Source organism: Poeciliopsis prolifica, unplaced genomic scaffold (assembly GCF_027474105.1).
Source record: "Poeciliopsis prolifica strain line A6 unplaced genomic scaffold, Auburn_PproV2 SCAFFOLD054, whole genome shotgun sequence".
In the NCBI taxonomy this organism is placed as follows: Eukaryota; Metazoa; Chordata; class Actinopteri; order Cyprinodontiformes; family Poeciliidae; genus Poeciliopsis; species Poeciliopsis prolifica.
This window is the reverse complement of record NW_026562429.1, coordinates 608,314-635,036: the sequence shown is the minus strand read 5'-3', so window position 1 is coordinate 635,036 and position 26,723 is coordinate 608,314. Positions and strand designations below refer to the sequence as shown.

The 26,723-nt window shown below is 37.7% G+C and overlaps 1 pseudogene; it reads left to right on the top strand.

Moving 5' to 3' along the window:
- The first annotated feature begins 7,085 nt into the window (after positions 1-7,085).
- LOC129378875 (butyrophilin-like protein 2) lies at positions 7,086-20,056 on the top strand (annotated as a pseudogene).
- The last annotated feature ends 6,667 nt before the right edge of the window (positions 20,057-26,723 follow it).

The following is a 26,723-nucleotide window of genomic DNA, read 5'->3' as shown; positions in this document are numbered from 1 at the left end:
AGATATCAACCAAATTCACATGAAGCTAAAAGCTCCTTTTAATCTGTTGAATGTGGGTTAGGACATTGATGGCTGCACAGCGATGCAGTTGGTAGCTCTGTCGCCTTGCAGCAAGAAGGTTTTGGGTTTGATTCCCGGCCCTGGTCCTTCTGCACAGAGTCTGCATGTTCTCCCTGTGCTTGGTGGGTTCTTCCTCCCACTGTCCAAAAACAAGACTGTCAGGTTAATTGGTCTCTCTAAGTTAAGGTGTGTGTGTGTGTGTGTGTGTGTGTGTGTGTGTGTGTGTGTGTGTGTGTGTGTGTGTGTGTGTGTGTGTGTGTGTGTGTGTGTCTCTGTGCTCAGACTAGTGACCTGTCCAGGTGGCCCCGCCTCTCGCCCAGAACGTAGCTGCAGAGGCACCAGCACCTCCTGACCCACCAGGGACAAGGTGTTAGAAAATGGATGGATGGACGTTGATCCATTATCAGCAGAACCAGCGTCCTTAGAGGCGGTCCAAACTCCTCTGATCAGAATCTGTAAAACTTTGAGGTTTCAGGAGGAAGTCAGAGCTGCAGCTGCAGGTTGTTCAAATTTATCTTCAACAAGAGAAAACATGCAAAGATAGAGCTGCTTACCGACTATAGAAAGGTGTAAACTGCTGTAATAATAAATATTTATCCACCACATATTCAGAAACGTCTCAATAATCTTTAACTCACCACTTTGTTTGCCAGCTGCCAATAAACAGCAGAGAAGAGGAATCAGACGTGGAAAAGTGGAGAACAAACAAAGCCTCCATGTTTTTGTCTGGAGGAAAAATATAGAAATATTTTTCTGGCTTGCTAGCATTTAGCACAGGGGTCACCAACCTTTTTGAGTCTGGGAGCTACTTCACGGGTTCAGAGCAACACGAAGGGCACTCACAATAGTCATCAGTCATAATTTACCATGGCGGCTATGGTTAATTGCTATTACGTGATCAGAAGTTTTTAGCTCACAGAGTTTTAAGTTTGATTCTTTTTGGAGTTTTTCTCTGTGATTCTAACTGGCCACAAATACTGGCCACTGAAATAAACCAAAGCAAACTGGTGGATTGTTGCAGTAACACCTGCAGCTGTACAGAACTGCGTACCTTGAAATTTTCCTTTAAATAAAAAAAGAAGAGTTATTGTTTTATTATCTAACCATCTGTTCTATTAGCAAAATTGTGGAAAATAAAATATCTTTTGTGTCAAAACATATTATACACACACAGCTGTCAGTCTGAGGGTTGAGGTGGGGAACAACAAAGCCAAAGTCTTATTGGTCAGTTTTCTTTTGTTTATTTCACGGCTTTGCGTTTTTCTGCAATCTAAATGAACGAGTTGGGTTTGAACCTCCCGTTGTTCTACATTCAGTCTGAGCTTCTGACAGTCTGCGCGGTTCTGGCGGGTCGCCGGTTTATTCGCTTTGTTTGTGGTTTCGCAAAGAAAAGAATAACTGACGAATAACCGAACAGCTGACGGGTCGCGCTGGCTGACACCAGCAGATGTGGAAAAAATAAAAGTCCGACACAAAACTATCACTGTACCTGACCTGCAAGAGCACAAGCACCGCTCCAATGCGCAAAAATCAGCACAAACCTAAACCAAGAGCAGCGGACTTTTTTCCAGACGATGCTAAATAATAAGACATGGAAGCAAAGCCTCCCCATGTGGATCAAGGAAAGAGGTTCAGGTGTTGATTCCCAGATGTGCGCTACAAATAAGATGTTTTTGACACAATTTATTTATTTTTTCTTTAACTTTGTTAATAGTAAAAAGTTATTCTTTTCTTTCTTTCCTTAAAGGAAAATGTCAAGGTACGCAGAGTGCAGCTGCAGGCGCTGCTGCGCTCCGACAGTTTCCTGCAGGCGCTGCTGCGCAGTTCTGAACTTTAACAGCAGGAAAGAGTTTTATACGTAAAGCAATTTATTTTAAACGTTTTTATCATTTCCCTCTTTTGAACTCTAAATATAAACAAACATCATTACTTCAATGTAAAAACATTTAATTAAATTATTTTTTGGTAGTGCTCCCTAATGATGATGGCTATTTTTAGAAGTGGCTCCATGGGGGACTGGGTTGGTGACCCCTGGTTTAGCACATAGCACAGTTTATCTGTCAAAGTGTCATTGTGTGGATCAGGATCAGGCGCTGCTCATTTATTACATCTAGAGATGTTTTAACATAGATTTGACTTAGACTTGTACTTTATTGATCCCTTGGGAAGACTCCCTCAGGAAATTGAAGTTACCAGCAGCTTACAGGCAGAAAAGTGGCACACAGTGCGCAAAATACAAAAGAATACAAGAAATACAAATTAAATACAAAGGTACACACTAAATGTGAGTAGCCAAAACCCTAAATTAAGCAAAAATAAGCAAGGATTAAGAATATAAATAAAATATAAATACAACACCAAAGAAAATATAGGAATTTGGCAGATAGATTGATCAGTGATATGATATTGCACTATATGGTTTGGCCTGATAAGTATGGATGTTTGCAGAAATGTACAAAGGGGTCACTACTCCTTCTTCCCTCTGTCCTGTGTCACCTCCGACCCCCCAGTGAGGAGCTGTACAGTCTGAAGGCGTGGGGGACAAAGGAGTTCTTGAATCTATTGGTCCGGCACTTGGGAAGCAGCAGTCTGTCACTGAACCGGCTCCTCTGGCTGCTGATAGTGATAGTTTCAGAAAATGTCAAACTCTCTGAGTCACTTTCAGCTTGTTTTAAAGTGCAGGTTATAAATTACACACCAGTTTTTAAATGACATAAATAGAGAAAGTTTCAGTTATTCTAAAATAATTATAAAATTAGGGTTAATATTAGGGTTAAATTAGGATTAGGGTTAGGATTAGGGTTAGGGTTAGGATTACTGTTAAAATCAGAGAAATAATACAATCTGACTATTCTGAGTATCAGAATGAGCTAAAAACTCAACATGTGATCTCTGTGCTTATGAACGTTTCATATTTTCCTCTAATAACTATGAGCTGCATTTTGTTTTTATTCAGGAACTTTGCTTTGTGTTCCTGGTTTCTGGTACGGCCGTAAATGTGACGCACAAGCCTCCAGTGCTAACAGCGATGGAGGACAGCGGCTCTTCTCTCGGTCCACTGGGTTCATGTCTGCTCCTGAAATGATCTGATTGGTGGTTGGAAAAACTCTCACTGTGTTCAAGTTGTGCTAAAAGGAGTTAGCCAATCATCATGGAATAAAACTTTGATCTGATCTGTTGGTTAGAACCTGAAAATCAAATTAAAAACTATAAATATTTATTTTTGAGTTCTAATGTTTATTCAGGATTTAGCAGGAAAAAAGGATTTTGAATGGAAAATGTTGTCAATATCTGGTTTTCAATTAAAATATGATAAACTAATTACAGACCCTGCAGGAAACTGAACAATGTTTCCTAGTTTTCAAATATATTTTATGGTAAATTTGTGGGATTAGCAGATTAATGTTCCTGAGTCTTATTTATAAGAGTAATAGAGAAAAATATTAACTCTTCATTTTGTTTTAATTTAGAGTTAATAGATGAAATCAGAGTGATTATTTATCAATATATCAGTGGATTAAGTCAGTGCAGAAGGATAAATAATGCAGATTATTCATTAATATTTACTGAATTAATCTGACAGTTGAAAACTCATCATCATCTCTAATTAATCTAAATCTATGTTTCCTCCTCCAGAGTTTTATCATGAAAGCTGATCAGAACATTTAGCAGAACAAACTTCCTCCTTCCAACCAGAAGAAACTCTGAGATAAATGAAGCTGCATGTCATCAGAGTTAATCTGGATTACAGACATTTTCTAAGAATTATTAACATTTTAATCAGACTGAGCTGCAGGATCTATATAGTTCAGTGTTTCAACAATAATTTGCTTCTTCATAGTTTTGCAGCAAATGGTGAAAATTAGGAGTAAAATGATCAGAACCAGGAGATTCTTGTTTTTAATATTTTTACCGTTTGTGTGGGCTGATAGAGAAGAAAGTGAGTAAAATTTTTATTGCTTCCTTTATTTTATTATCATTCAGATTTGAACAGATTATTGCTTTCAAAGTGAGGATGAAAACAGGGAATGCAGTGAAAATATTAATAATAAATATTGAAACATGATTCAGTAACTCTGTTATTTCTGGTCTCATATTTTTCTGATCATTTACTCACCAACATGTCTCCCTCTGACTAATAATCTCACAATTCAGATTTTGTTGTTTGTGAGAAAATTTAGAAAATGAAAACACAGAAAACATTTGAATGTTTTTTCTTAGCCGTATTGAATAAATGTTATTTTATTATTTCACAGATGAATCCAGAATTACTAACAGGAGTTTCAGGTTAAAACTAATATTTTATTTCTGCAAACAGGTTTTTTCTATCTCACAGTAATATTTATATTTTATAGCAGAGCAGCAATAGTCCAACCTGAAGCTGATAAATGAAGGAAGGAGCTAAAGATTAGGGGGATGGCAGATGTTATGTCCCTCAGGCACATTATAATTATTGTTATTTTTTCTGGATTGTTTTGTATTGACTTTAGTTGAATGACTTTCTGTTTAATAAACTTTGGAGTTTGGATAATTCCTCTTTTGTAATCTGGTCTTGTTAATCGGTGGCTGTTGGTCAGCCTGTGAATAGGTTGGACCAGGTAAAGTCCAGCACCCACCAAACAGCCCGTTCTGATGGATGCCACGTCTCCAGCCTGACATGCGCTTGTTTTTATCAGCTCTTTGTTTGTTTGCTGTTTTTTGTCCGTTGTGATTTTGGCCTGGTGGGACCGATTGTCCTGTTTTCAATACTTTTCTTTGCAGTGGATCCTTATTCCGGGTGCAGCAGGGCTTCCACGGCCTGCATCGGGTCGGCCCCCTGCTGGACCGTTTGTTCTTTTTGGTCGGCTCACCGGGTCCAACTTTCTGTTCATACTTTGGGATTTTCTTTGAGGAACTGAGGATTTAATTCTCTCTGTTCCTCCACAGAAAACCAAAAGAAGCTGAAACAAAAGAATCAGTCAAGAGAGTTTTGACATAAAATGATGTTTTTAATCCTCATTTTGCCTTAAATATGTTAAATATTTCTCATATATGTTGAGCCCTTTGTGGTCGTAACAGCAAGAGCCTCCGAGGTTTGGATTTTATTAAAGATAAATAATCAATAGCAGCAAACAGAAAGCTGATCAATGATAACAGATTTATTGATGGAATGTCAAGAAATATGTTTTCATTAATCACTGGAAATGTTATAAAATATTTTAACATGTTATTATTAAGCAGGAACATAAATAAACCAGGAATATTTTTAATGATTCTCCTGCTGCATCAGAGCGATTCCTCCATGTTTCCTATCAGAACCAGAACTTTTGGTTCAGTGAACATCATCTGGATCATGGAGACTATTTGCTGAGATCTTGTTTCCAGGCAGGTTTTCTATGATCCTTCAGAGGGATCTGGGTTTCCTCCTCAACACCTTTACACTCAACTTTCTTCTGCTTTTATTGTTGCAGAGTCCAGAACCAACGTGTCCTGTGTTATCAACCAGGACTGTATTTTACCATGTCGGTTTGAGAACGGGGTCAACAACATGGAATGGTCTCTATATGAAACATCATCTCTGATTGTCTCCTATGACCATCATGGCTCCAGTTACTCTGAGAGCTTCAGATCCAGAGCGTCTCTGTTTGAGGATCAGATCTCCAGAGGAAACGGCGACCTGCTGCTGAGAGGAGTGAAGGTTAATGATGAGGAGAATATGTGTGCATTGTAGAATAAATGGCTTCTATCATAAACATTATGTTTCCCTTGAACTAGAAGGTAAAACACTTTAACCTGAAAACATTTTATTGATTCATATTTTGAGTTTTAATGTTTTGGTTCCAGGACATTTATCTGCTTAATAGTTCTTTATTTTCTCATGTTTCTGCTGCAGCTCCAGTTTCTGACATCAGAATCCATCAGGATGGAAACAGAACCACCTGCAGCTCAGAGGGGATCTACCTCAACCTGAACTCACCTGGTCCACTGAGCCTCCATCCAACACGGCTCTGCAGAACAGAACCACAGTCCATCAGACTGAGGAGAAGCTTTATGACTCAGCAGCTCTCTGACGGGTCCAGACGGTTCTGATCGGATCTACAGCTGCACCATCAGAACCAGCAGGAACTGGTGGAAACAAGTTTAACCAGAGCAGGTCAGCAGATGGACACAAAGTTCTGATATCATTTAATAAACAGTTTTTTGTTTACATTTAATTTGACTTTACTGTAATGTTTACAGTATTACTGTAAACATTACAGCATTACAGTAATGTTTACATTACAGTATTACAGTAATGTTTACAGTATTACTGTAAACATTACAGTATTACTGTAAGCACTACAGTATTACTGTAAGCATTACAGTATTACTGTAAACATTACAGTATTACTGTAAGCATTACAGTATTACTGTGATGCAGATTAGAAAATGAAACATCCAGAGGTTTCTGGATCCAGCTGTGTGTGATCCACTGCTTCCGGCTCCACGTCCCTCGGATCGGATGCGTGTTTCTCTCCCTGCTTTGCGTTCTGCCAGACCTGCTGCTCTGTAAGCTGCTGCTGCATCTCTCATTCTACCCGGCCTCTCGCTCAGCTGCTCCTTTTATTGCCCCATTTCTGGGTTGCCCCCATTGCAGCTGAGGGGCAACAGCTGTGTGAAGTGAAGGACGTCTCCAGAGACAGCAGCCGCAAAAGGAATCAGCACACATGCAACTCAACATAAACCCAAAATAAATATATCAGCAAATGTAGAAACCAGGAAAATAACTGAAAATGGCCACATTGCTACACAATGCCTCCATGTTTCCTATCAGAACCAGAACTTTTGGTTCAGTGAACATCATCTGGATCATGGAGACTATTTGCTGAGATCTTGTTTCCAGGCAGGTTTTCTATGATCCTTCAGAGGGATCTGGGTTTCCTCCTCAACACCTTTACACTCAACTTTCTTCTGCTTTTATTGTTGCAGAGTCTGGAACCAGCATGTCCTGTGTTATCAACCAGGACTGTATTTTACCATGTCGGTTCAGGAATCGGGTTGCCAACATGACATGGGAGCGTGAAATACCAAAATCAGGATTGTAAGTTATGACCAGGGTAACATCAGAACCTCTGAGAGCTTCAGATCCAGAGCGTCTCTGTTTGAGGATCAGATCTCCAGAGGAAACGGCGACCTGCTGCTGAGAGGAGTGAAGGTTGATGATGAGGGACGATATGTGTGTCATGTTTTTACAACTGGCATCTATTATAGACGTTCTGTTGTCCTTGAGGTAGAAGGTAGGACATCTTCATTTGAAAACCTTTCATTCAAAGAAGCTTTGGATGGTTTGTATTTTGTTGTTGTGGGATGTTTCTGATGTGAAATTGTTCATTTTTTATTCTCTTATTTTCAGCTCCAGTCTCTTCAGTCAGAATCTATCATGAAGGAAACAGAATCACCTGCAGCTCAGAGGGAATCTACCCTCAACCTGAACTCACCTGGTCCACTCAGCTTCCACCCATCATGACTCTGCAGGACAGAACCACAGTCCATCAGACTGAGGAGAAGCTTTATGACATCAGCAGCTCTCTGACGGTTACAGATAAAGATGTAGGTCTGATTTACTTCTGCTCCATCAGAACCAGGAAACCGGAGGATAGCAGCACTAAATGAGCCAGGTCAGCAGATGTACAGAAAGTTCTGATATCATTTAATAAGCTGGTTTTTTAGTTTCTTCCTTACATTTGATTTGACTTTTTCTTGAAACCTCATGAAACATCCAGAGGTTTCATGAGGTTTGATTCACATTCAGAGGGATTTTATTTTAATGCCTTTCTAAACCCCATTTTACCGTCAGCAGGACAAAATGAGAGGAAGCCTAATTTAAAATGCATCCACCTGTAAATGAAAAGTATTTGTTCCAACATTATAACTGATGGTAAACAGTGAAACGTATTGTGAGGAAAAACACTTTGACATTCTGGACAATGATCTGGTCACTTTAAGGCTGACTTTGTGGAAACGTTTGTCAAGAAAAATGGAAAACATCAAAGCAGGTTTATAAGTTTTATTCCTATGAAGATGCAGAAATAAAGAAAGAAAATGCTACATGCTAGCTGTGCTATTATTATTATTATTATTATTATTATTATTATTATTATTATTATTATTATTATTATTATTATTATCCACACAGTTAAACTAGGAATAAAATGGAAACAATCTCCAGGTTGAGCATCAGAAACCAGATGCTTAAAGTTTATCATTATTAACATTTATTCATAAAAATGTTGGCAGCTGATGGGGAACCAGCGGAGCCACCAGGGGGCGCTTCCAGCCTCACACAAATAAACGCTACAGAAACGAATCAGTAAAGCAACAGGCAGCACAAATTAAAATGATTTAAATAAATCAAAACGGAAAACATATTAGTAAAATATAAAGTCAATCAAAAGTTGTTTCACTGCAGACTCTGAGGCAAATGAAGCTCTAGATTAATAATTATTCTGATTATAGATCAGATATTAGAATTGAATGAACAAAACTCAGGTTCAGGATTTACATTTAGTTCAGAGTTTAAACTGTTAAGCAATAATTTGTTTCTTCATAGATTTACAGAAAAAGATATAAAAGTTTGAATCTCATCACTAAAGATAAATAATCAAAATACCAGCAAACAAAAAGCTGCTCAAAGGTTCTGCATCAGAGCGATTCCTCCCTGTTTCCTATCAGAACCAGAACTTTTGGTTCAGTGAACATCATCTGGATCATGGAGACTATTTGCTGAGATCTTGTTTCCAGGCAGGTTTTCTATGATCCTTCAGAGGGATCTGGGTTTCCTCCTCAACACCTTTAATCAATCAATCAATCAAATTTTATTTGTATAGCACATTTCATCAAGGCATTTCAAAGTGCTTTACATCATAAACACAAGAATACAAAGTCATGCAACATATAATAGACAATAAATTGTTACATATTACATTTCAAAAACAATTCTAAACAGGTGTGTTTTTAATTGCGATTTAAAAGAAGTCAGGGTTTCCGTTGTTTTACAGTTTTCTGGAAGTTTGTTCCAAAGTTTTGGTGCATAGATGCTGAAAGCTGTTTCTCCTCTCTTGGTTCTGGTTCTGGGGATGCAAAGCAGAACCAGAACCAGAAGACCTGAGAGTCTGGAAGGTTGATACAACAACAGCATATCTTTAATGTATTGTGGTGCGAAGCCGTTCAGTGATTTATAAACTAACAACAGTATTTTAAAATCTATTCTTTGAGCTACAGGGAGCCAGTGGAGGGACTTTAAAACTGGTGTTATGTCTCTATCTTCCTGGTTCTAGTGAGAACGCGAGCAGCAGCATTCTGGATCAGCTGCAGCTGTTTGATTGATTTGTTGGACAGGCCTGTGAAGATGCTGTTACAATAATCAATGCGACTAAAGATAAACGCATGAATGAGTTTCTCTAGATCTGGCTGAGACATTAGTCCTCTAATCCTGGAGACGTTCTTCAGGTGATAGAAGGCCGATTTTGTTACTGTCTTTATGTGGCTCGCAAGGTTCAAGTCCGAGTCCATCACTACTCCCAGGTTTCGGGCCTGATCACTAGTTTTTAGTTGTGATAACTGAAGCTGTGCATTGACTCTAGATCGTTCCTCTTTAGGTCCAAAAATAATGACTTCAGTTTTATTTTTGTTCAGCTGGAGAAAGTTTTGGCACATCCACACATTTATCTGTTCTAAACATTTATTCAGTGATTGGATGGGGTCAAAGGTCACCTGGTGACATCGTAATGTAGAGCTGAGTGTCATCCGCATAGTTATGGTAGCTAATATTATTTCCTGTTATGACCTGAGCTAGTGGGAGAATATAAATATTAAATAAGAGGTGTCCTAGGATTGAACCTTGGGGTACCCCACATGTGACCTTTGACCTCTTTGATGAGAAGTTTCCAATTGAAACAAAGAAATCCCTGTTCTTTATGTCAGATTCAAACCAGTCGAGCACCGAACCAGAGAGTCCGACCCAACTCTCCAGTCAATTCAGTAATATGTCAAAAGCTGCACTGAGGTCCAACAGAACCAGCACTCTGGTTCTCCCACAGTCCGTATTTATATGGATATCATTGAATACTTTGACTAGGCCAGTCTCTGTGCTGTGGTGAGCCCGAAAACCAGATTGGAAAGTGTCAAAGCAGTTGGTCATCATGAGGAAACTATTTAATTTATTTAATAACTTTGCTGATGAATGGGAGGTCAGAGGTCAGAGGTCAGTCTGTAATTCTGCAGTAGTGATTTGTCCAGGTTGTTCTTTTTTAACGGTGGTTTGATGACTGCTGTTTTCAAAGCCTGGGGGAAAACACCTGATGTAAGCGATGAGTTACTATTTGGATCAGTTCAGTAGCAATAACAGGCAGGACTTTCTTAAAGAAATGTTCTAGAGTTATAGATCTATAACATCCAGACAGCAGGAGCTTGAACTTAATTGACTTATAATTTTTTCTAGGGTTTTATAATGAAGTAGTTGAAATTGGTCATTTTTTCTGTATTTGTTCTGTTTGGGTACAGCAATGGTTCTGGCTTTAGAGTTGATGTGCAGATTAATCCTCTGATTTTTTGAATTTTCTCTGAAAAGAAGCTGGAAAACTTATTACAGGCAACATTAGATTGGAGTTCAGGTGGAAACGTCACAGGAGGGTTTGTGAGCCTGTCAACTGTTGCAAATAAAGTTCCAGCATTGTTGATGTTTTTGTTTATGACATCTGCAAAGAAAGCCTCCCTTGCATGTTTTAGTGTTAAGTGATAGTTACGTAGTCTTTCTTTATAGATGTCATTATGAACGTGAAGTTGAGTTTTACGCCATTTTTGTTCTGCTCTGAGACAGAGTTGTCTTGCAGAACGAACTGTTTGTGCATTTCTCCATGGAGATTTCTTCCTACCAGACACAACCTTTACTTTAATTGGAGCAATGGAATCAATGATATATGAAACTTTAGACTGAAAATCATCTACCAACTTATCTACATCATTACAGCTTAAGGGTGAGGAAGAAGAGTAGATTTGATTAAATGTTTTCTGCTGTGTTTTCTGTGAAAGAACGTTTTGTGACAGTAGCTGTTTGTCCAAGTGGGTCAAAGAATAAAGAACCTTCAAAGATAACAGCAAAGTGATCCGACAGGGCGACATCAGTTACAGAGACATTGGAAATATCCACACCCTTACTGATAACCAGGTCCAGTGTGTGTCCTTGAGTGTGTGTTGCCTGTTTAACATGTTGTGTTAAACCAAAATTTTCTAAAATATCAGAGAGCTTTTTTTTTTTTTTTTACACTCAACTTTCTTCTGCTTTTATTGTTGCAGAACCTGGAACCGACGTGTCCTGTGTTATCAACCAGGACTGCATTTTACCATGTCAGTTTGAGAACGGGATCAACAACATGGAATGGAAACATGGAACCTCTCTGATTGTCTCCTATGACCATCATGGCTCCAGTTACTCTGAGAGCTTCAGATCCAGAGCGTCTCTGTTTGAGGATCAGATCTCCAGAGGAAACGGCGACCTGCTGCTGAGAGGAGTGAAGGTTGATGATGAGGGACAATATTATTGTTATGCAATAATGAATAGCGTTTATTATATTAATTTCATTTCCCTTGAGGTAGAAGGTAGGTCACTTTATTTAAAATAAAAACTTTATAGAAATAAGATTAAAAAGTTACATTATATTTTGTTCTTCTGACAAATTGTTCATTTATTTCATGTTTCTGCTGCAGCTCCAGTTTCTGACATCAGAATCCATCAGGATGGAAACAGAACCACCTGCAGCTCAGAGGGGATCTACCCTCAACCTGAACTCACCTGGTCCACTGAGCCTCCATCCATCATGACTCTGCAGAACAGAACCACAGTCCATCAGACTGAGGAGAAGCTTTATGACATCAGCAGCTCTCTGATTGATCCAGACGGTTCTGATCGGATCTACAGCTGCACCATCAGAACCAGGAGCAACCAGAGGAGAGCAACTTTAGCTGAACCAGGTCAGCAGATAAACAGAAAGTTCTGATATTTAAAATCTTTGCTGTTTTTGTTTTTTTTACATTTAATTTGACTTTTACTTGAATCTTCATAATGAAAAATGCAAATAACTAATTTTCTCTAAAAAGCTTCTTTATGCCATGATAGTTTCCATAGAGTGAAGCTTTACATCAAGTGCATCACAAACTGAATGTCTGCAAAATGCAGCTGATTGATTTATTTTATTAAATCACTTTTTAAACACATTAAAAACATTTCAATATAATTTAAAGACAGAATCAAACCTTATTAATAAAATGCAGCTGATTTATATCATAATTGTATTAATATTTCCAGTCCTTTTGCTTTGCAGAAACTTTTATTTCTGAGTTTCCTGCAGAATATTTGATGTTAAAGAATTATTCTTTCTTTGTTCATTAGCTGATATATTTCATCAACGTTTCCAAATTCTTATTAAAATACAACATCTAACAGGCCGAGTATATTTAGAAGCTGAACTCTAAATATCGTCTTTTATTCCATATATTGATATATTTCAAATCTTCCTTCTCATCCTTGTGTTTAGTCTTATTGATCACTGCAGCAGTGACTAAATATCAATCAGGAAATTGATCGTGTTGCATCAACCTTCCAGACGTCTCAGGTTTTGGTTCTGGTTCTGGTTCTGGTTCTGGTTCTGGTTCTGGTTCTGGTTCTGGTTCTGGTTCTGCATCCGAACCAGGAAAAGCAGCATTCAGCTTTTTTGCTCCACAAATCTGGAAGAAACTTCCAGAAAAGTGTAAAAGAGCCAAAAACACGGAGTTCCTTTAAATCAACCAGTCAAAGTTTATTTGTATAGCAGCTTCAGCAACAAGGCTTTTCAAAGTGCTTCACATCATAAAGACCCAAAAGAAACACAATGAGAAACATCTTCAGTCGTTACACATCAGATTGTTCATTAATATTTAAAGCAATAACTGGAACATTGATCAGTATATTTCACTATCATTGATGATTGTGATGCCTTCTGACTAAATGTTATTGCTTATTTCATCACTGGTTACTGTTTCATAATGTGAAGCAGTTTGAACTGCTTGTTGCTGAAACTGAACTCATAAACTTTGCTTTCTCAGGTGCTGAGGTTCCAATCAGCTGCACTTCCTTCAACATTTCTGCGTCCAGTTTGGTCTGGAGGTTCAACCAGCGTCAGATCATCCTGACCAAGACTGACAGAAACATCTACAACATCTCAGAGGAGTGGAGGAAACATGTGAGGGATGTTTCAGCGTCCGGCAGCCTCACCTTACAGAATGTGACCTCAGATCAGGAGGGAGTTTACAGCTGTGAGCTCAGTGATGATGAGGAGACGATGATAACTCAGCTCTATCTGAGGAGGACTGGAGGTAACAGGATTCAGGATTTCAGCTTCATTAGATGCTCACAATCTGACATTGTAAACTATAAATGAGTCTTTAAGCTAAACTCCTGAACTTCTTTGGTTCCAGAGAATCTGGTGGTTCCTGAACTCATCAGACGGTCGGTGGTTTGTGTTGTGATTGCAGCAGCAGCAGCTGGATTCATAATGTTCTACAAGAAGAAAATGGAGGAAAGTGAAGCTCTGCAGCTTTAAAGCTTTCATTCACATTCAGAGAGTGGTTTTGTTTTAATGCCATTCTCCCATTTTACCCTCAAGATGATTGATGAGCTGTGATGGTTCCACTAAATGATCAGCTTCATGTTCTGTGAGATGATTCTCATATTTGGAGATATTTCTGTTTTTATTTTTAGGATGATTTCATCTTCTGCCCAGCAGGGGGCGCAGCTAAATATATTCTTTATATTCTTCCAGCTAAACTTTCTCAGAACTTTATTAATAAAATGTTTATTTCTATAGAAAATTAGTTTTTTATTACATCTATTAATGATTTATGAGCTTTTATGATTTACAAGCTTTATTTAGTTTTACATTATTAGTTCTTTATATTTAGTTTTTCCTCACATTTGTACATATTTCTGTTTAAACTAAATGTGAAGATTTTACTCTGGTTGCATCTTCTGCCCAGCAGGGGCGCAGCTAAACATGTTCTTTATATTCTGCCAGTTTTTCAGAAATGTAACAATAAAATGTTTATTTCTATAGAAAATGAATTTTATTACATAAATAGATGATTTATGAGGTTTGATGTAGTTTAACAAAATTATTATTTCTTCATGTTCTTTTGTTGTTTCTCATATTTGTTAATATTTCATGTTTTTTTCCTAAATATGATGATTTTATAGTTGCATCTTCTGCCCAGCAGGGGGCGCAGCTGAACATGTTCTTTATATTCTACCAGTTTCTCAGAAATTGATCAATAAAATGTTTTTTCTCTAAACATTGTTCCGTTATTATTTTTGTTGCATAAATATTTTGTTCTTCAATAAACCAAATAAATATTAGAATGTCTCATTTTTATAAACATTAAACTTCTTGGATGAAACTAACAAACTAAATGAGTAAAACATTTATTGAAAACTTTATTAGGATCATTATTATTATTATTATTATGTAAAAAGTAAATTAATGGTTTCAAAGTGAGGATGAAATAGAAAATGAAGTGAAAATATTAATAATAAACAATCTTTGAAAAATAATTAAAAGTTAAAATAATAACTATATTGTCTCTGGTCTCCTATTTTAGTGATAATTTAATCACCAACACGTCTCACTCTGAGAAATAAAAATAAAATTAAAAGATTTATGTTTATCTTAAACATGAAAATAATTTTTTTCTTTCCAGAATGTTTTCCTACCTTTTTATACCTTAAGAAAATAAACAACTGGAAATAATCCTGACACCAAGGATCATAATTCATGTATGAAATGGTTAATTAAAGGTTTCAGGTCTTTCTCTGATATATTTCCCTCATTTGTTGTTTCTTTGACTGAAGTTTTTTAATGTTTTTGTGAACTAATTCATGTTTGGAGGCTCAGGAGTCTCAACTTGACTCATTTCCTAATTTTCACTGTTGCAACTGCTAACTGTACGTTTTATATACTAGACAACCGTTAAAGTCATTGTTGCCTTCAGTCCAGCAAAATAACATTTTTTAGAGCCATTACTGTTACATAAGCTGCTGAAAAAAAGACAACTTATCATTTTGATCAGCATAGAGCATGAAATGTTGACTTCTTAAAGAAGAATCATTTAATTCCAATTGTGGAGGTTTAAAGCATAAAACCTTTGCAAAAGCAGGAAGGATTCATTTTCTCCAAGGGATTTTGTGGATATTATGAGAAATAAATGTTAAAATAGTTTTTTTTAATAAAAACTTTACATGAAAACATGTTACTGTTATTAGTTCTGTTGTGGAAATTCAACAGAATTATTCTATAACAAAAATGACTAAAACTAACATTTCCTAAATGTATGTATCGTTAGAAATATTAGCAGGTTCTTTATTATTTTCACTGATGTTGATAAGATTTATTGGTGACGATATAAACCGAGTTCTGGTCAGTTATTACAATAACACTGTGTTGTTTCTCTGTAGCAAACAATTCAACAATTAACCTTTGACCTTTAATAGACGTTTAATTAGCTCAGTGCTTCTCAATTATTTTCCGTTACGCCCCCCCTAGCAAGAAGAAAACTATTCGCGCCCCCCACTCCCCACCGTGACTATCCATCTCTGCATAACATTTTTTCCTTATTAACATTTTTTTCGCTGAAAAAAACTAGCGGCTTATCGGCGTGATTGGGATGTAACGTATTTAAGTGACGCGCTACTTTATTTGGCTTCATGCTGTCCGCTGCGAGCATTTTTAGACACAGCAAAACACAGCGGTCTTTCCTCTTCTCCAACTGTAGTCACAGTGAAGCCAAGCGCTAAATACGCTTCGTCGTATTTCCTCTTCTTAGCTTTCGGTTGACTTTCTGTTGTCTCATTATCTTTGTCTCTCTCCACTTTTCATTTCATCCCTGTGAAAAACTTTTTCATGTTGGGGGTTGTTGAATAACGGAGGCCATAGACAGAACGCAGTCGGAGCTTTTTGTTGACTTAACACTGCTAACCAAGGCAAACCTGTTGTCTTGTAAGTCGTAAAATGTTGCACTGTCGCAAACGTGACAGAAGTAACAATGAGAGCGCCACTGCCGCCTACTGTGCGCAATTACACTTTATACTAGCTCGGCCAAAAAAAAGCCTGTTCCCCAGGATCACACGCGCCCCCCCAGGTATCGCACCGCGCCCCCCAAAGGGGGCCCGCCCCACTATTTGAGAAGCACTGAATTAGCTCATTAAAGTAAAATTTAAGTGAAAAACATTCCAGCTAAATGTATTTTTTAGGGGTGACAGTAAATATGATGCTGCTGATTTCATTAAGGTCCTTATTTTTTAATAATTATTTCCATTGAATATGTGTTTATTTCATCATTTATCTAAAATGATTTATTCTGTGGCTTCAAGTTTTAGCAATAAAGGCAACTTCTCATTTTAGTCTGTAAAATGAGAAGTCGTCTCATTTTACAGATTAACTAAGATTGAGTTTAAATGCTTGTTTGAGCAGCAGAGTTCAGTCGGTGTCAAGTTCTTTTCTCAGTTGTGCAGCTTCCCCACTTGAGAAGGGATGGATGATTGGATGCAGACTTTTTAAAAACAGGATTTTACTCAAAGGACCAAGCGGTTTTCTTCATTTTTATCCTTCATTTATTTAGTGCATGTCAGGATATTCTACATTTACTCCAGAGCAGGTAAAAACCTTTGAACAAACCCAAAAGAAAAACAAAGATAAATAATTTCTTAACTGTTTGTAAATTTACACAAATTAATTTCAAACTACAAACAAAACAAACCATATAAACAATACTAAGCAACTGTCACGCCGAGGCACGGATGGACACAGGGACTGAACAGTGAATACCAAACCAGACGTTTATTGGAAATTGCTTATTCTTGGTCAGACAGGCCAGGGTCAGAACCGGGAATCCAATTCGGGATCAGGCAGTCTCAGGGTCAGACAGACAGGGGGTCGAAGCCAGGAGGTCCTTATCCAGCGGGGAGAGTCAGGGATCGGAGACAGGAGAGGAATCTAGGTAGAGACAGACAGGTTAGATACTGTGCAGTTAGCTCCAGTTACTACAGCAGGCCTGAAGGTGTTACCGCTGAGGGTTTCACAACAATCTGACGCCGTGCAGGAGGAGCTCCGTCCTAATATGGCAGCAGCTGAGGATCAGGCGGATGCCGATCAGGTGCGAGTGGTCACAGCTCAGCGGCAGCTGTGACAGCAACCCACTGAGAATCAAACCCACAAAATAACTAAAGTTAAATGAACAAGTAACTAAACTTAAGTTCCTTAACTTTAAAATACATTTCAAATTCATCTTTTCAATAACATATTTAGGGAGACCGGGTATGGTTGAAACATGGGGAGAGTTGTAACGCCACCAGTTCCTCCAATCAGGGATAAGATAGGAGTCACATGATCCTTTCAGTGTCTTCCCGCTTCCTCCCCAATTCCATATTGTGATTGTCAAGGCTGGAAACAGGCACGTGAAGATACTAAGGAGGAAAAACTGATTTTGAGGTAAGAAAGTAAATTTTTTGATCATGACTATTTTTTGTTTAGTACTTATGCTGTTGCAGATAAAACCATATGACTTACATTAGATGAAAGTGTAATGTCTCAGGCAAAATATGATGTATTTTCCCGTGCTAATTTCAAACCGCTATGCTACTACAGCTAGTTAAACATGGCTGACAGGGTTGGGGTGGGTTGTAACACATCTTTAGAAAGTGTTACAACCATCCCCTTACATACAACTAAGAACATTTTTGATTTTAAGAATTTTACAGAATGCCTAGACATTGGATACGGAAGACTGATAGAGGTGTGCCTGCAGATGTTTTAAAAAAGGCATCTGATGAGGTCACAAAGAAGAACAAGTCAGTCAGATCAGTTGCGAAGGCGCATGGGATCTGCCATGTAACACTGAGCAGATACTGCAAATCACTGCGCAAGCTGAGAGGACAGGGGTCCAGTGATCTTCCCAGTGTAGGTTATTGGAGCAGCAACAAAGTCTTCTCTGAGGTGCAGGAGGAAGTGTTGGCTGACTATTTGATTCAGGCAGCAGACCTGTATTATGGACTGACTCCACGTGAGGTAAGCATATGACAGGTTAGTGTGAAGTGCACAATTCAGAGACTGAGGTCCAGACAAAAGTCAGGGAGCAAAAACAATCTTTAATACATCTGCAGACGGAGAGCAAGAAATCCACTGCATTAGGCACAAATTAGGATCCGCTCTGAGGAACCCAGAGTTGCATAGTTACTTTATTCATCTCTCTTTACTACCGAGGCGGAGACTCAATCTTCCAAGACCAAACAAAAGAAACAAAGGAAAACATACGAAACCTTGTATGTAATATAATGTAATGTCTATGGGAGGTGAAAACTAAACACTCTATCTCCATGCAGGGAAGGCCGCGGGAAAAACATCAAGTTCCCAAATAACTGTCTGGGAAAGTTCAGCAACCCTGGAAAACTTACTGCAGTAGACACATCTTGGTTCATTAGTTTGTACACCGTTTGCAGCTGCACAGAAAAACACCTTGACTATGATTCAAAAAACATTACATGTATATGACACATAAAGGAACATCATTTAATACGAATAAAACCTCTTCACATCAGTCACTGGAGATAAGTGAATAATTGAATACTAGTGTAGGTGCTAGACAAATTGAAAAACTTTTTGTGTCTATGTACTCTGATTTTCTATTTCTCTTTCTTTTAGGTCAGAAAGTTTGCATATCAACTGGCCGTAACATAGAACATCAAACACCCGCAAGGCAAGCAAAAGAGGAAGAAGAGAAAGCCTGCCAAGAAAATGTTAAAAGCCAATGCTGAGGATTCTGACCTCAGACGATGAATATTTTTGTGTTGTCCGTATGGAGCCATTTGGCAACTCAAAGCCACAGGAAATGTGGGTCAAATGTGCCCTATGCAGTCTCTGGGCCCACGAAGCCTGTACTCCTGGGCTACCATCATTTATTTGTCACCACTGTGACTCTGATTAAGGATACACAGACACACACACACATTGACATTGGTTTTTGTTAGACCTACATTTTTGTATTGTTCATTAAGCATACATATTAAGAAAGTTTGTTCTAGTAGAATAATTTACATACATGCACACACACAAACAGAGTATATTTGAGTTATGGTCAGTCACAGAGAGAGAGAGACATTGTTCTTGTATTGTTCTTTTAATTCAGTGAACCTCTTTTTGAAGCATATCACATGGTGTTGCCTCTGTTTTTGCTTCTTTTGTCTAATTGTTACAACTTACCCCAGCAGGTGTTACAACCTACCCCGGTGGTGGGGTAGGTTGTAACAAAGGAACACCATGTATTTGACATTTCTGCGTCCAGTTTGGTCTGGAGGTTCAACCAGCGTCAGATCATCCTGACCAAGACTGACAGAAACATCTACAACATCTCAGAGGAGTGGAGGAAACATGTGAGGGATGTTTCAGCGTCCGGCAGCCTCACCTTACAGAATGTGACCTCAGATCAGGAGGGAGTTTACAGCTGTGAGCTCAGTGATGATGAGGAGACGATGATAACTCAGCTCTATCTGAGGAGGACTGGAGGTAACAGGACTCAGGATTTCAGCTTCATTAGATGCTCACAATCTGACATTGTAAACTATAAATGAGTCTTTAAGCTAAACTCCTGAACTTCTTTGGTTCCAGAGAATCTGGTGGTTCCTGAACTCATCAGACGGACGGTGGTTTGTGTTGTGATTGCAGCAGCAGCAGCTGGATTCATAATGTTCTACAAGAAGAAAATGGAGGAAAGTGAAGCTCTGCAGCTTTAAAGCTTTCATTCACATTCAGAGAGTGGTTTTGTTTTAATGCCATTCTCCCATTTTACCCTCAAGATGATTGATGAGCTGTGATGGTTTCACTAAATGATCAGCTTCATGTTCTTGAGATGATTCTCATATTTGGAGATATTTCTGTTTTTATTTTTAGGATGATTTCATCTTCTGCCCAGCAGGGGCGCAGCTAAATATATTCTTTATATTCTTCCAGCTAAACTTTCTCAGATCTTTATCAATAAAATGTTTATTTCTATAGAAAATTAGTTTTTATTACATCTATTGATGATTTATGAGCTTTTATGATTTACAAGCTTTATTTAGTTTACATTATTAGTTCTTTATATTTAGTTTTTCCTCACATTTGTACATATTCCTGTTTAATCTAAATGTGAAGATTTTACTCTGGTTGCATCTTCTGCCCAGCAGGGGGCGCAGCTAAACATGTTCTTTATATTCTGCCAGTTTCTCAGAAATGTAACAATAAAATGTTTATTTCTATAGAAAATGAAATTTATTACATAAATAGATGATTTATGAGCTTTGATGTAGTTTAACAAAATTATTATTTCTTCATGTTCTTTTGTTGTTTCTCATATTTGTTAATATTTCATGTTTTTTTCCTAAATATGATGATTTTATAGTGGCATCTTCTGCCCAGCAGGGGCGCAGCTGATCATGTTTTTTATATTCTACCAGTTTCTCAAAAATGGATCAAAAAATGTTTTTTTCTCTAAACATTGTTCCATTATTATTTTTGTTGCATAAATATTTTGTTCTTCAATAAACCAAATAATATTAGAATGTCTCATTTTTATAAACATTAAACTTCTTGGATGAAACTAAAAAACTAAATGAGTAAAACATTTATTGAAAACTTTATTAGGATCATTATTATTATTATTATGTAAAAAGTAAATTAATGGTTTCAAAGTGAGGATAAAATAGAAAATGAAGTGAAAATATTAATAATAAACAATCTTTGAAAAATAATGAAAAGTTAAAATAATAACTATTGTCTCTGGTCTCCTATTTTAGTGATAATTTAATCACCAACACGTCTCACTCTGAGAAATAAAAATAAAATTAAAATATTTATGTTTATCTTAAACATAAAAATAAACTTTTTCTTTCCAGAATGTTTTTCTACCTTTTTATACCTTAAGAAAATAAAACAACTGGAAATAATCCTGACACCAAGGATCATAATTCATGTATGAAATGGTTAATTAAAGGTCTCAGGTCTTTCTCTGATATATTTCCCTCATTTGTTGTTTCTTTGACTGAAGTTTTTTAATGTTTTTGTGAACTAATTTGATCTGTTATTATAATAGTGTCAGGAAATCCCCTCTGAACCAGAGCGTCTGTCTCCTTTGAGTCTCTGCTCCTCATGTCCTTCGTCTCCTGGGGCAGAACGGTTTTATTTTATTGGCTGGATTGGTTTCATAACAATGGTGGTTAATGAAACTCAACACCTTCCTGCTTCTCCTTTCAGTTCGTCTCCATGAGACAAACAGAGAGCACGCTGCAGGAGGAGCTCATCTGTTTTACTGACTGTTTCTACATGGAGGATCCATCATATCTGAGCTGATGAGGTCAAAGGTTAGAGATTATGATCCACCACCACCAGTAAGTAAAGTTTATTTATTGATATAATTTAACATTGAAATAAAAGTGATTCAATCTTTTTTCCCTCTTGCTCTCGGTGAAGGCAGATGCTTTTTCCTCGTCTCCCTTCCTGTCCTGCTTCCTCTGTTTTTGTCTTTTTCTCATTTTTTGGAGCCTTTCTTTGCACATCCTCCGAATCTATAAATTATGGATCAGCTCAACCGGTCTCTTGATGCAATTGATGACATTTTCTCGATGAAGACCGGGCATAGGAGAGCTCTCCTGTCCTGCTTGTGGATTCCTGGCTTATCAACAAGTTTGTGACGGTTTTGGCTGAACAAGCGAACGCTCAGACTGTTGGTGTGGACAGAGACACAAGTTAGATGTGAGTCTTGCTGAGACTCGCAGCCCAGCGAGTCTCAGCAAGACTCGCTGGGCTGAGGACTAAAACTCACTAAACGGGATGGAATCGATCTGGGAGAAGTTGCTCGTTTCGGTTCAGCGGAACGACCAAACTAATTTGGATGATTGGGAACTGAGACGTATCAGAGAGACTTTAGGGAAGACTGAGGTGTAAAATCTACCCAAGCTGAGACATTTTGTATTTGAATTGCTTTCCCCCTGTTGCCTTGGAAAGGCTGCATATTTCCAATGTCCTTGAACATGTAAACGTAACGCTCCTTCCCACCTCCTGTTATCCATGCAGCAGTGGAGCAGAGCGCTCCCAAGGACCTGCCTTCATAACAACATCTTATCGGACTTTTGCCAGGAGGCTGAGCAATGTGGTTTCAAGGCCCTGTGATGTCACTGCCTTCACTCATGTCTTTGTTTTTGTCTCAATGTTGTCATTTACCACAATGTGTCCTTTCCTCTTTTCTTTTATTTTGTTAGAAACTGTGGAGTACGTGCTTTTAACCTAGAAAAGGAATAAGAACAAATTTAGAATCCAGAAAAACGACCTTAGCAGCTACTTTTTAGATTCTTATTCTTCCAACCCAGAAAGGAATTATAGTAAGATACTTACTTATATTTATCCAGTAACACTGAATAGGAGTATCTAGTTTATATACTCTGGATCAACGTTTAGACTCCTATTCTTCCAACCCAGAAATAGAATTAGCAACCCTGAACAGGAGCACATAGTTTACATACTTTAGGTTAACATTAGATTATTTTTCTTCTTTTGCTCTTTCCTTTGGTTTGTTATTTTGTTTCTATTTCCTTTTACTTCCTGTAAAGCACTTTTTATTGCATTGTTGCTGAAAATATGCAACATAAATTAAAATTTCTTCACCTTTAAAGCTAAAGCTGTGGAGCCTGCATTCCTAAAGCAGGAGTGTTATTCCATGTTTCACACGTCTCAGATTGTGACATTTAAGCCAGTTTCTCCTCCAGTTGCAGCTTTAATCTACAGACACATGGAGGACAAACAGCAGGATGTCTGGACTGAACTTCTCTGTGTTTTTATCGTTTGTTTTTTGGATTTGTTCGACGGTTCAGGTTAAAGCAGGTGAGTTTGGAGGAGGAAGCTGCTTCTGTTCTCTTTATGAAATGTCATGATGATTTAGACCTTTGTGGTAAACTGCTATCTAGCAGAACAGGAACCATCGTCAAGAGAAACTGAAGGTATATTGTGTTTCTGAACAGCAGCTGCATCACTGAATGGAACAAAACAAACAAAAACTGCTTTTTTATGAGCAGCTGCGTTTATTGTTGGATCATAAAGAACATTTATTGGCCCGGTTCCCTCTCTCCTTTCAGCCTTTTCTTACTTTCATTTCAGACCATAAATGAACCATTTTGTTTCTTAAAACATTAAAAATCATTTTATTTATCTTAGTAGTAGAGATGATCATGGAAGAGTTTTAGTTTTTAGAGCAAAATGTAAATTCTCAGTTATGCTGACCTTCACCAGTGCGAAACCAGAGAACTGACAAACAGCCGTGAGAAAATTAAAACTCCACTTAAAGTGGGATCCAGGATTTTAACCCAGAAACTTCTTCCCATTTTTAACAACCTGCTGCTTGTTTCTAGTTTCAACATCACAGCTGTTTGAAATTTGAATATTGTTTTGCATATGCAAATAATCCCGGCTGCGCCTGCATCGGTCTGCTTCAGGCAGTTTCATTTTATGAACCCTCAGCAGATTCTGTTTAACTCCAGTTAAAACTCTACACTGAGAAATGGTTCAAATTCAAAGGTTTGCTGTTAAAAATGATCCAGTTTATTTTCATGTCTTTCAGCTTCCAATAAACCCTGAAATAACAACCCTTAGAAATGATTTACAACAACAGAAAGATGGGCTCTGCATTGTGGAGTATCTGCTCTCAGTTCCTGGTCTGGGTCCTTTTGCTTGAATTACTGCATTAATGCAGCATAGCATGGAGGAGCTTAAATATCTGCCTTCAGATCTTCATCTTTCATCTTTTTGTCCATTTTCCATCCAGTTATTGGTTCCTTTAGCATTTTGGGTCAGTACTGAGTCCAACTGCAAAATGAAATCAGCAGAAGGAAGCAGGAAGTTCTGTAGAATATTCTGGCCGATGCTTTGAATGTGAACTTGATAACGGAGCAGAACCTTTACTCAGAGAGGAAAAACTGCTGCAGCTCCGGTTTTTAAATGACGATGGGAACAAAAATAAAATGAAAGAGAAAACTCTGAACATGTTTCAACTTTTATTAAAATAGATCATTTAATGCAAAGTTTCATGAAAATCTGATAAAGTTAAAATAAATATTAAATGATAAAACTAATTAACTTCTTTCATTACAGTAGACACTTCATTATTTGTAGAAGTTTTTCTGTTTCATTTTTGCTCATCTTGTTTATTTAGCTTTAGCTTGAAGTACAACACAAAAACCAAACCAAACTAAAACTACCTGACAAAACGTAGAAACACAAATCAAGATTATAAAACTGCCTCTGTGACTCAAAGCTATTAAACACAAAGAGGTGAAAAAGGGGAACAAAGACAAAGATGAATTTTATGTGAGGAGGTTTGTGTTTAAATAGGGAGGCCTCTTCTGATTGGTGGAGCCATCAAGTGAAGGTCCAATCGGATCTATTGTAGGCCAGACCACAACATTCACTTTTCATTTCGAAGCAGTAAATATCTGGAAATATATACAAATATATGTACATTTGTTTAATAAATTTAAGGGTCATGTTTTTTGCATTTTAGGCTATTTAGGTACTAATTAAAAAATATATGTGTAATCTTTGTGCAATCAAGAGAAACAAATAATTAATGCACATGAAATATATGTATCTGAATCAATGGCATTAATCATAGATTCAAATTCAATGCAGTCGAACATAATTTATAAAAAAATGATCTACATGAGGCAGTGGCTTTAATTTCTGTCATCATCCACAGAGAAACTCCTTGTCCTTAATGTGTGAACAGCAGGAAGGAGCCTCCATCAGAACCAGAACCGGGCTCAGCATGTTGGAGTAACTCTGATTGGGAAGGAGTTCTCTATGGGAAACAATAACTGCCAAAACAATGCTAATGTCATTAATAAACCCATCAGATACTTTCTCTCAAAGACAAACAACAGAACAATAAATGCTCAGCCTGGTGCAAACTGTTGGACAAAAACCAAAAAGTTTCAGTTTTATTTCAAAACAGCAGCATTGTGCTGACACAGCAACTCTCAGGTCCGGTTCTGGAGCGGGTTCAGCTCTGAACAGGACTGCTACCGAGCCATAAATCTGATCCAGGTGTGTTGGAGCAGCGAAGCAGCGAAGCTGAAGCAGCTGTCCAGGTCTGGATTTGAGCATCTCTGTGCTCAGTGATGCCTGAACGTCTGATCTGTGCAATAAAAACTTTGAGGAAGCTTTTCTGTGAACCCCCAGAGCGAACACACACATCAATAAAAATAACTACATATAGATCAACAGGATGTGTCTAAATATCTCTACTGTGGTTTGACATCATTTAGGGATTTGATTTTGTTTATGTGATCTATTTATTAAAATAAAAACTTTCTGCAAAATACTAGAAAAACTGGAGCTCAGCAATCATTTTGTTTAATGCAGGAGATACATCTCCCCTTCCTGTTAGCATCTTAATAATAATAACTTTATTTAGAAAGTGGGTTCAAATGAAGTGCTGAAAAATTACAAGGAGATACAGAAACTAAGACAAAACAATGCAACATAAAACCAGACAAAATACCAAGAAAAGCCATAAGACAAAAGGTATGAAAAAGTACATATGACAAAAGTCAGGCTTTTCTTTTATAAAATCCAGTATAATAAAAGTACAAATTTAAAAAACAGTTGATAATTTTGTGAGATAATGTGAGATACAATTTTTTTCTTTAATATTCCTGCAGAAACTGAGATCTTCTGCGTTTTCATGCAGCGCTGCATTTTACCGTGCAGCTTCCAAGGCAGCGCTGATGTGTTCATCCACTGGTTTCAGCAGAAAGCTCAACCACTTCCTGTCCACTCATACTATAATAATATGGACCAACTGGATAAACAGAACCAGAACTTCAAGAACCGAACATCCCTGTTCCAGGATCAGCTGTCCAGAGGAAACGCCTCCCTGCTGCTGACTGGAGTGAAGGTGGAAGATCAGAGCAGATATCGCTGCTTCTGCAGCACCATCAAAGCAAACAAGGAGACATTTCTTCAGCTCAGTGTGGACGGTGAGAACAACCCATATGTTTCCTGTCTCTGTTTCTGTGGTCTGCAGACACATTCTGACCTTTGCACTGTAAAACATTTGAGCTGCATTTAGTTGGGTCTACTATCTTCTTCTCTTTAAGTAAAATAAATCCAGTGAGTTTTAGATTCTGAACCTAAAGATGTAAGTTTCATTTTTAAGTTAAACCATCTTCAAATGTTTTACAGTGCATGTTCTTCCTGTAACTTCTTGTTTTTGTTTGTAGCTCCTTTCATCACATTCCCACATATTTAGATATCTTTTCTTTAAGGCAAGATGTTATATCATAAATTCTGCATTTGTATTTATTACCTTTCCTTCTTTGTGTCTGCATTTAAACCATAAAGTGTCAAAATGTGGCTTTATTTCCAGAAACATTATATAAACGAATGTTGACTAATTACAATGTTTCTGCTGCAGCTCCAGTTTCTGACATCAGAATCCATCAGGAAGGAAACAGAACCACCTGCAGCTCAGAGGGGATCTACCCTCAACCTGAACTCACCTGGTCCACTGAGCCTCCATCCAACACGACTCTGCAGAACAGA